The sequence below is a fragment of the Zootoca vivipara genome, chromosome 8 (genome assembly GCF_965207765.1).
Source record: "Zootoca vivipara chromosome 8, rZooViv2.hap1.1, whole genome shotgun sequence".
NCBI classification, from domain to species: domain Eukaryota; kingdom Metazoa; phylum Chordata; class Lepidosauria; order Squamata; family Lacertidae; genus Zootoca; species Zootoca vivipara.
Window position 1 is genome coordinate 27,675,905 of NC_142591.1, and position 8,265 is coordinate 27,684,169.

The following is an 8,265-nucleotide window of genomic DNA, read 5'->3' on the forward strand; positions in this document are numbered from 1 at the left end:
GTAACATGTGCAGTGATTCACATAGGAACGAGGAATGCTTAAGTGAGGCTCATTAAGGAATGGTAATCTGAAGCCCATAGTAACTTCTTTTCCTGGAAATCCTATATGTCAGCATTAGCTGAGATTCTGGCTCTGAGTAAAGGTTAGATTTCTCTTTATTCTGTATTTTCATTATGGTTAATATTTAAGCCCTGCCGCTAGTGTGCTCAGCAGAACAGTTGGTCCTTGTACGTCTATAAATGGCAGAGGGAGGGAGGGAGGGAGAGAGCTCTGGGTCTGTTAGAGCATGTCTGTCAGCTGTTTGAACAAGGCAAGCACCTTGATGCTGCTGGCCTTGGAGCGTGTGCAGTTCCACAGCTCTCATGCTATTTATTTATACCAGCTTTGTGATTGGTCGAGGCTGCCGTCCTCCCTGCATCCTCTAGTGACTGCTGCTGACAGGGGTATCTCTCCTCAACTGAGATTACTGTGTATGACCTACTTTGAAAATGGTGTGAACCAAGGTTCACAAATTACCTTGGAGGGATGCCACAGAGCTGGTGTGCAAAGAGAAGTCATCCAGGAGGTGTTGCCAGAACAAAATCAAACAACACACACACACTGTGCTGTGTCCTTCCAGATGCAATGTGTGCATTCTTTTTCACGGGGCCTTGGTTTGACAACCTATTATCTCTGTGTTATCCTTGCAGCACATAGATTTGCTGCACAGCCCTGCAAAATTAGCCAGCCTCATGCCGAGACGACACAGGCCTCTCCATAAAGCCAAAATACTAATACTGTACAGATGACTACAGGATTTCAGGCTCAGCTGCCTACCTATCTGTGGCAGTAGCTGTGCTATGTTGGTGGTATCTGGTGCAATCACTCAAATCAATATAACACAGTCCATCTGTTTGCCTAATTGTGTGTCCTGCTCTCTGTTGTTGAGATTTTCCTGTCTATCAGAAGAGAGCACTTGGATATCTTGGTTGCTCCAAAGTGATTGTATTTTCCTGTTTTCTTTGTGAATTTTATTGTGCTTCAGCAGAAGGTTTGTGTTGAGTTTAAGGGTGATGTGAGTTTCCTTAGAGCAGCAAAGAAACTTTAGCAAAGAAACTTCTCTCCCCTCCCCTTTTCTGTGTCTTAAGACATTTCATACAGAACATGGCAACCGTTTGTGTTTGCTATCTGATCAGATAATTAGCAAAAGCTACAAGGTAAAGTGGTTGTATTTGTAAAGGGCAGCGATGCTGTACATCAAGAGAATTAACAAACTTGCATGTCAAGCTGTTTTTCAGAGAGAGAGAAAATTCTTTCTTGTCTCTATAGGTCAAAAACTCCATAATAAATTAACAATGCAAATATATTTTTCATTTATATCCTTACAACATTAAAATATGCCATGGCATTTTGAGCCTTTCTGAAGATTTTGTTCTAGAAATAAATTACACTCAAGACTTAAAATAATAATTTGCATCTGCGCAGTGAGTATCCAAAGCAATTCACATCCATTACCTCAGTAATCTTTTATGATAATCCTGTATCAGTATTAGATTTCTCATATTGCAGATGGGAATGAGGGGGCTGAAGGTTGTTTTTATGTTTTAAAAAAGGTTTATATACCCTGCTTTCCCGCTAAGGAGTTCAAGATACATACATACATCGTTAGATAAAGTTTGCCGCCTTTCCGCAATTCAAACCATGCTCAAGGCAGCTTAAAACATGCAAAAAAAAACATAACTGCAACATAACAAACATGGTAATAAACAATAAATAAACCATTAAAAATATGCAGCCAAGCTGAACAATTTCCATATAAGGCACATCCAGGTCTAAAGTAAATATATTAGAAACAATCCCGCAAGCAAGCAACCTGCCCCTCCCCCGTAAGCAAAAAACCCCAGACAACACCCAAGTTCAAGGGGCTGTTCAGCAGACTCTGCTTTTGTAGCTGGAGTCAGTCAGGGCCCTGCCCGGACTTACAGCCAGGATGGTATATGGTTCCCTCTCCTCTCGCCATTTTATCCTTACAACAACCCTGTGAGGTAGGCTAGGTTGAGAGGTAGTGACTGGCTTGTTATCACCCACGGAGTTCAAGGCTGAGAAGGATGTAACTTGCTCTCTGCAGTCCTGGTCTGACCTTCTAAGCACATAATATTGCCCTTTCCCCACCAGAGTCTATCAGGTTCCTCCCCAATTTCTCTCAGGTTCAGGTCCTGGCTCTACTCAGGTGTCAGATTTTCTTCTTACTTCAAAAGGTAGTAAACCTTAGCAGCATAGCAAACAAGACTCATAATTGGTGAGTCCAATATGTGGGCTGGTTCCATGAGATCTAATGTCATGCTCCAGTCTAGTGTTTTTGTAATACTAAAATCAATATATGCAGTTTTGTATATCCAAGAAAGTATGCTGTTGCTATGTGCGTAAAGGTAAGCAAAAGTAATTCCACCTTATGCTGAGTGACAAGGCCACCAGCTTATATGCATAACTAAATGAAAACCAGGACATATATCTATTAAGCACTCAAAAATATTTTGCACATTTTTAAAAATTGCTGTGTGTTATCTCCTGTTTTTGGTCCACTAGCTCTGAAGCAGCATATTTGCAGTTTGGCAGTGCTCTTGAATACGAACTGCTGTTTAATGCTCAGGTAGTAGTCATGGCTAGTTGTTTTGAAACAACTTGTGTCCTTTCCTGGAGAAACCAAGTCCAGCCAGAGTCATTCATGCTCTTGTCACTTCCAGGACAGATTTTAATCTTTTGCTACCATAAGACATACTGAATGACCCTCAAATGAAGCTTAGATAAACATACATACATACATACATACATACATACATACATACATACATACACACATACATACATACATAATGAACTGGTGATAAAATCTCATTCACAGCCGGATAATAATAATAATAATGATTTATTATTTATACCCCGCCCATCTGGCCGGGTTCCCCCAGCCACTCTGGGCGGCTTCCAACAAAATATTAAAATACAGAAATCCATCAAACATTAAAAGCATCCCTAAACAGGGCTGCCTTGAGATGCCTTCTAAAGGTCTGGTAGTTGTTATTCTCTTTGACCTCTGGTGGGAGGGCATTCCACAGGGTGGGCGCCACTACCGAGAAGGCCCTCTGTCTGGTTCCCTGTAACTTGGCTTCTCGCAGCGAGGGAACCGCCAGAAGGCCCTCGGCGCTGGATCTCAGTGTCTGGGCAGAACGATGGGGGAGGAGACGCTCCTTCAGGTATACTGGACCGAGGCCGTTTAGGGCTTTAAAGGTCAGCACCAACACTTTGAATTGTGCTCGGAAACGTACTGGGAGCCAATGTAGGTCTTCAGGACCGGTGTTATGTGGTCTCGGCGGCCGCTCCCAGTCACCAGTCTAGCTGCCGCATTCTGGGTTAGTTGTAGTTTCCGGGTCACCTTCAAAGGTAGCCCCACGTAGAGTGCATTGCAGTAGTCCAAGCGAAAGATAACTAGAGCATGCACCACTCTGGCGAGACAGGTAGGGTCTCAGCCTGCGTACCAGATGGAGCTGATAAACAGCTGCCCTGGACACAGAATTGACCTGCGCCTCCATGGACAGCTGTGAGTCAAAAATGACTCCCAGGCTGCGCACCTGGTCCTTCAGGGGCACTGTTACCCCATTCAGGACCAGGGAGTCCTCCACACCTGCCCGCCTCCTATCCCCCAAGAACAGTACTTCTGTCTTGTCGGGATTCAACCTCAATCTGTTAGCCGCCATCCATCCTCCAACCACCTCCAAGCACTCACCCAGGACCTTCACCACCTTCACTGGTTCTGATTTGAAAGAGAGGTAGAGCTGGGTATCATCCGCATACTGGTGAACACCCAGCCCAAACCCCCTGATGATCTCTCCCAGCGGCTGCATGTAGATGTTAAAAAGCATGGGGGAGAGGACAGAACACTGAGGCACCCCACAAGTGAGAGGCCAGGGGTCTGAACACTCATCCCCCACCACCACTTTCTGAACACGGCCCAGGAGGAAGGAGCGGAACCACTGTATAACTGTGCCCCCAGCTCCCAACCCCTCTAGACAGTCCAGAAGGATGTTATGGTTGATGGTGTCAAAAGCCGCTAAGATGGTGAGAGTTTCATACAGGAACACCTTGCAGGTTGAGGGAGAAATTCAACATAGCACTGTAGCAGTCGGTCTGTCAGTGCAAAGTTTTCAGCTTGCCAGATGGAATGAGCTTGCCAAGTGCTGTCATGGGGGTTCTCCCAACCCTCCCAGAGCTCATTTTTGAAGGTGCAAGGAGAGGAGCAGGTGGGGGAAGCCACATTGTGCTGGCTGGTTTCTGCTAATGGGACTCATTTGTTGAATCCAGTAGGGACTGCCCAATGGGGGGGGCATTTCCAGTCATTAGCTGCCACTGAAAAAAATATCAGCTGGTCAGCCTTGACCATTAGCAAGCAATCCGCTTAAGTGAAAGACCATTTGGAGGCCAATGACAAACTTCCTGCGAACATCCATTTAGTAGCACACTCACAGTGCATTTATAGAGGTAAGCATTTGAGGTGGTTTAAAAATAGGGGAAGCTGAGACAAAAGACCTTTAATAATTCTACAATTGGAGGGTTATCTGTTTCAGACAGTATTGACACTACCATGTCAGGGACAGTGCCTTTGCCAGTTTGCTAAACAGCTAAAAGCCTCGCAGAGGTCATTGGAGAAAGGAGGGGGGAGGATATGAAACAGGAGCTTGGCTTCGGATGGTCTGTCAGTCTGGCTCATTAAGCGACTGGCCCAGGATCAAGAGGGCTTTGCTGTCACTGGCTGACCAGTCTCCAGTACAACTTGCTGAGACACTCTGCTGCAATGTATTCTAGCCAAACAGATGTAATAGTATAAATTGCGACTCTGTTGACAGCTTGGCCTGGCAGGGTCATTCATAAGTCTCAGGCAGCAGTGTACGTTTTAATGAAAATTGTTTGTTGAAGTTTTTATATATATATAAAATAATCCCAGGGAAATGGAGAGACAATAAATAAAGTGATACTTTTTATTCTCCACCTTCAATTAGTGAAAAGTGTGGAAGTTTTCAAGGTGGAAGATTCTATGAACAATGCAAGTTCATAGAACTGTAGAGTTGGAAGGGACCATGAGGATCATCTAGTCCAACCCCCTGCAATGCAGGAATCTTGTGCCCAATGTGGGGCTCGAACCCATGACCTTGGGATTAACAGTCTCATGCTCTACCGACTGAGCTATCCCAGGGTGTGGGTTCACATAGGAACAGAAAAAGAGTCCCATAGGATCAGGACAAAGACTCATTTAGTCCAGCATTTTGTTCTCACAGTGATCAGCCATGTGTCCGTGGGAACCCCGCTAGTAGAATCTGAGTGTAACGACATTCTCCTGAACTGTAGTAACTGGTACTCGGAAGCATACTGCCTTTGACAGTGGAGGTGGATGACAGCATCATGGCTAGAACCATATGCACTTATACAGTATAGCTGTATCCTTCATGAATTTAGCTAACTCCTTTTTAAAGCCACCCAATTTGGTGGCCATCACTACCTCTTACGGTAGCAATCCTCACAGTTTAACTGTGCTGTGTGAAGAAATGTTTTCTTTTGCCTGTCCTGAATCTTCTGCAGACACCCACTCTTGCAGTCATATCTAGAGCACGCTGTTTTACAACCTAAGAAAATAAACATGGAACCAAGTATACCAGGAGAATATAGGGAAAGAAACCAGTACGTGTGAACTGTGTCTCTACAACTGAAATGGAAAGATATTATTGGTACTGATGTCTAAAAAAGAGGATGGATAAACATTTTCGAGAATTCAAGGAGAACTATATTTTGTACCGATGTGCAGATTACGAGACCTTGTAATCAAGAGATTATTTTTTATTATTGCTAGCATAAATATGCATAGATAATTGATTTCACCCGAGTCTAACATTATTTTCTATAACTTTGACCCTGGCAGAAAAACAGAAGGCCACATAGACATGGAACAGCATTAGCAGCAGAGTGAAGAGCAGACAACTGCACTATGGCTAGAAATTATTTTCTCCCTCCTCTGACCAATTGCAGGCCACTACACCTCGGGGGGGGGGGGGTAGATGGATGTAATATGGAGGAACTGGTATGCCTGCCCAGTGGGGGTCAAATCCCGTTAATTTTGCACAGTAATTACTTCTATGATTTTGGGTCATCATTAATGTGATACTGGACTTGTGTAGGCTGTTCCAAATATTTCCTGACTGTATGGTTTGCCCCTTATCTTTAGGGATTAATTCTTAGTCGTTAACCCTTTCCAAATGGCACTGTCTTTACATATGTTTCTCCTTCTCCCTACCTATCTACGGTACATTTTATAAATTTATTTTAAAATATTTTTAGTGGTGAGTTGTAAAAAGTGCCTCTTCAGATCACTGAGGGACGTTCCTGGCATCTGTGGAAAAAATTAACACAAAAGCTAAATTAGCCAAGGGTCAGATTAAAAAATATAACTCCTCCCCTCTTGTGGGAAGACCATTCCCAACAGCACATATACAACTAGGGAATCAACAAAAGAGAAAATATATGAATATTGGGTCAAACATATAATCACACTGAGAAGAAAACTGGATTGGATTTTTTAAAAAAAGATGCTTTAAAGAAGTTTTTACTGTTCTATCACTTGTCGTTTGCCTCCCTGATCTCCTTTGAGAGGAAGGGCAGGGTATAAATTAAATATATATAAAAAAGTAAACCTAAGAAGGACACAGAAATCAGATAACATTTTAGTTATCGTATAATGTTAAGCGATGGGTGATTTTGTTGGGTGTAAGGTTATATTTGTAAATCTGGAAGTTACAATTAAATTAAGTGAGGGGGGGGGGTTGAAACAGAAGAGTAGTGATCGGGTGGCATCAACTCACGCACCACTGAAAACAACCACAACGTGCCAGAATGAAGGAAGTACAAGGCCAACTATTAAGACAGAGGTGAAGTGCATACTGTAGCTGTAAAAATGTGTGTTTGAAATCATCTGACTCAAAAGAACCATATGATGCCTGGGCATGGTTTTTCTTTTAATTACCACATCCCACCCACAATAATTTTTGTTTTACTTGACAGCATTACATCATCTACTGTGAAAGAAAATGGGCCGTGCCCCCTTATCACCAAGAGACCATTACGCTCCTGAAACCCAAAAGGAATGGCTTGCCAGCCCATCACAGCCTGACTCCCAGTGATGACTTGCTGCTGCTTTAATATCCAAAATTAAAAGCCCATCAGTTATCCTTGAACGCATATAGAAGCTGTTCCCGCGCCAAGTTGTGGCCACTTATAGACCAGAGTAAAAGGAAGGTCTCCAATGGAAATCAACCGCATTACTTATTCTGGTCTCTAGGTGGCAGCAAGCCAAGATGGTTCTGAACATAGTTTTTAATACTCTGAACTTTTTGCTTCCACTACAAAATTATGTTATGTAGCATTGACTCAAAGCTCCGTACCATCACTTGACTTTAAAATCTAAAACGTACTATTACACGGTCTGTCTGAAAACTGTTGGCTTTATTTACATTCTCTGCAAATCCTTTAGAGAGCTATGGAAGCTGCAGTTGGTTGGGAACCTTAGTATAGATTCCACACAGCCTTGCGGCACAAATGTACCCTTGAACATAATTGCAGCACATTTCTTTCTAGCCTTAGCGAGCCACTGCCTGAACAGTTGCAAAACTGGTGACGAGTTTTGATCCCTGATTCTTTTTCAGTCTCTTAGGAAGTAGAAATATACTGTCTTCTAAACCTGGTCGCTGCATTTGGTCCGTTTCAATCAATGCGGCATATCCTCTGCATAGCTGCCAAGTTATCCCTTTTTTTAAGGGAAATTCCATTATGCTGAATAGGCTTCCTCGCGAGAAAAGGGAAAACTTGGCAGCTATGACCCTCTGCAACACAAATGGACCCTCCAGCCTTCTCTCTCTCTGGCCTTTGGTACCCAAGCCACATCCCTCACTGGGATGGGGACCTTCAGGCCTGGAAGCCAAATGCAGCCCTCTAGGTCAGCGTTTCTCAACCGCTGTTCCGCGGCACACTAGTGTGCCGCGAGATGCTGGCTGGTGTGCCGCGACATGCGGCGACGAGAAGGGCGATTTGCATTGTCACGTGCCTGGCGGCCGCCGGAAATCAATATTTCTCCTCCTCTTTCCCAAAGCTCAGTGCAAACGAGCCTGGCGGCCGCCAATGCACAGCGCTAACCCGCCGGAAAGCAATATTTGGCAAGTGTTTCTTACAGTCATAATTATAATATAGGGC

The 8,265-nt window shown here is 43.8% G+C and overlaps 1 long non-coding RNA gene across 1 annotated transcript in view; it reads left to right on the forward strand.

Moving 5' to 3' along the window:
• LOC148684780 (uncharacterized) overlaps nucleotides 1-7,328 on the forward strand; it is a 75,515-nt gene extending 68,187 nt beyond the window's left edge. Inside the window, exon 3 of the long non-coding RNA XR_015951387.1 lies at nucleotides 7,081-7,328. This is a non-coding gene — a long non-coding RNA (uncharacterized LOC148684780). The remainder of the gene's footprint in view (nucleotides 1-7,080) is intronic.
• The last annotated feature ends 937 nt before the right edge of the window (nucleotides 7,329-8,265 follow it).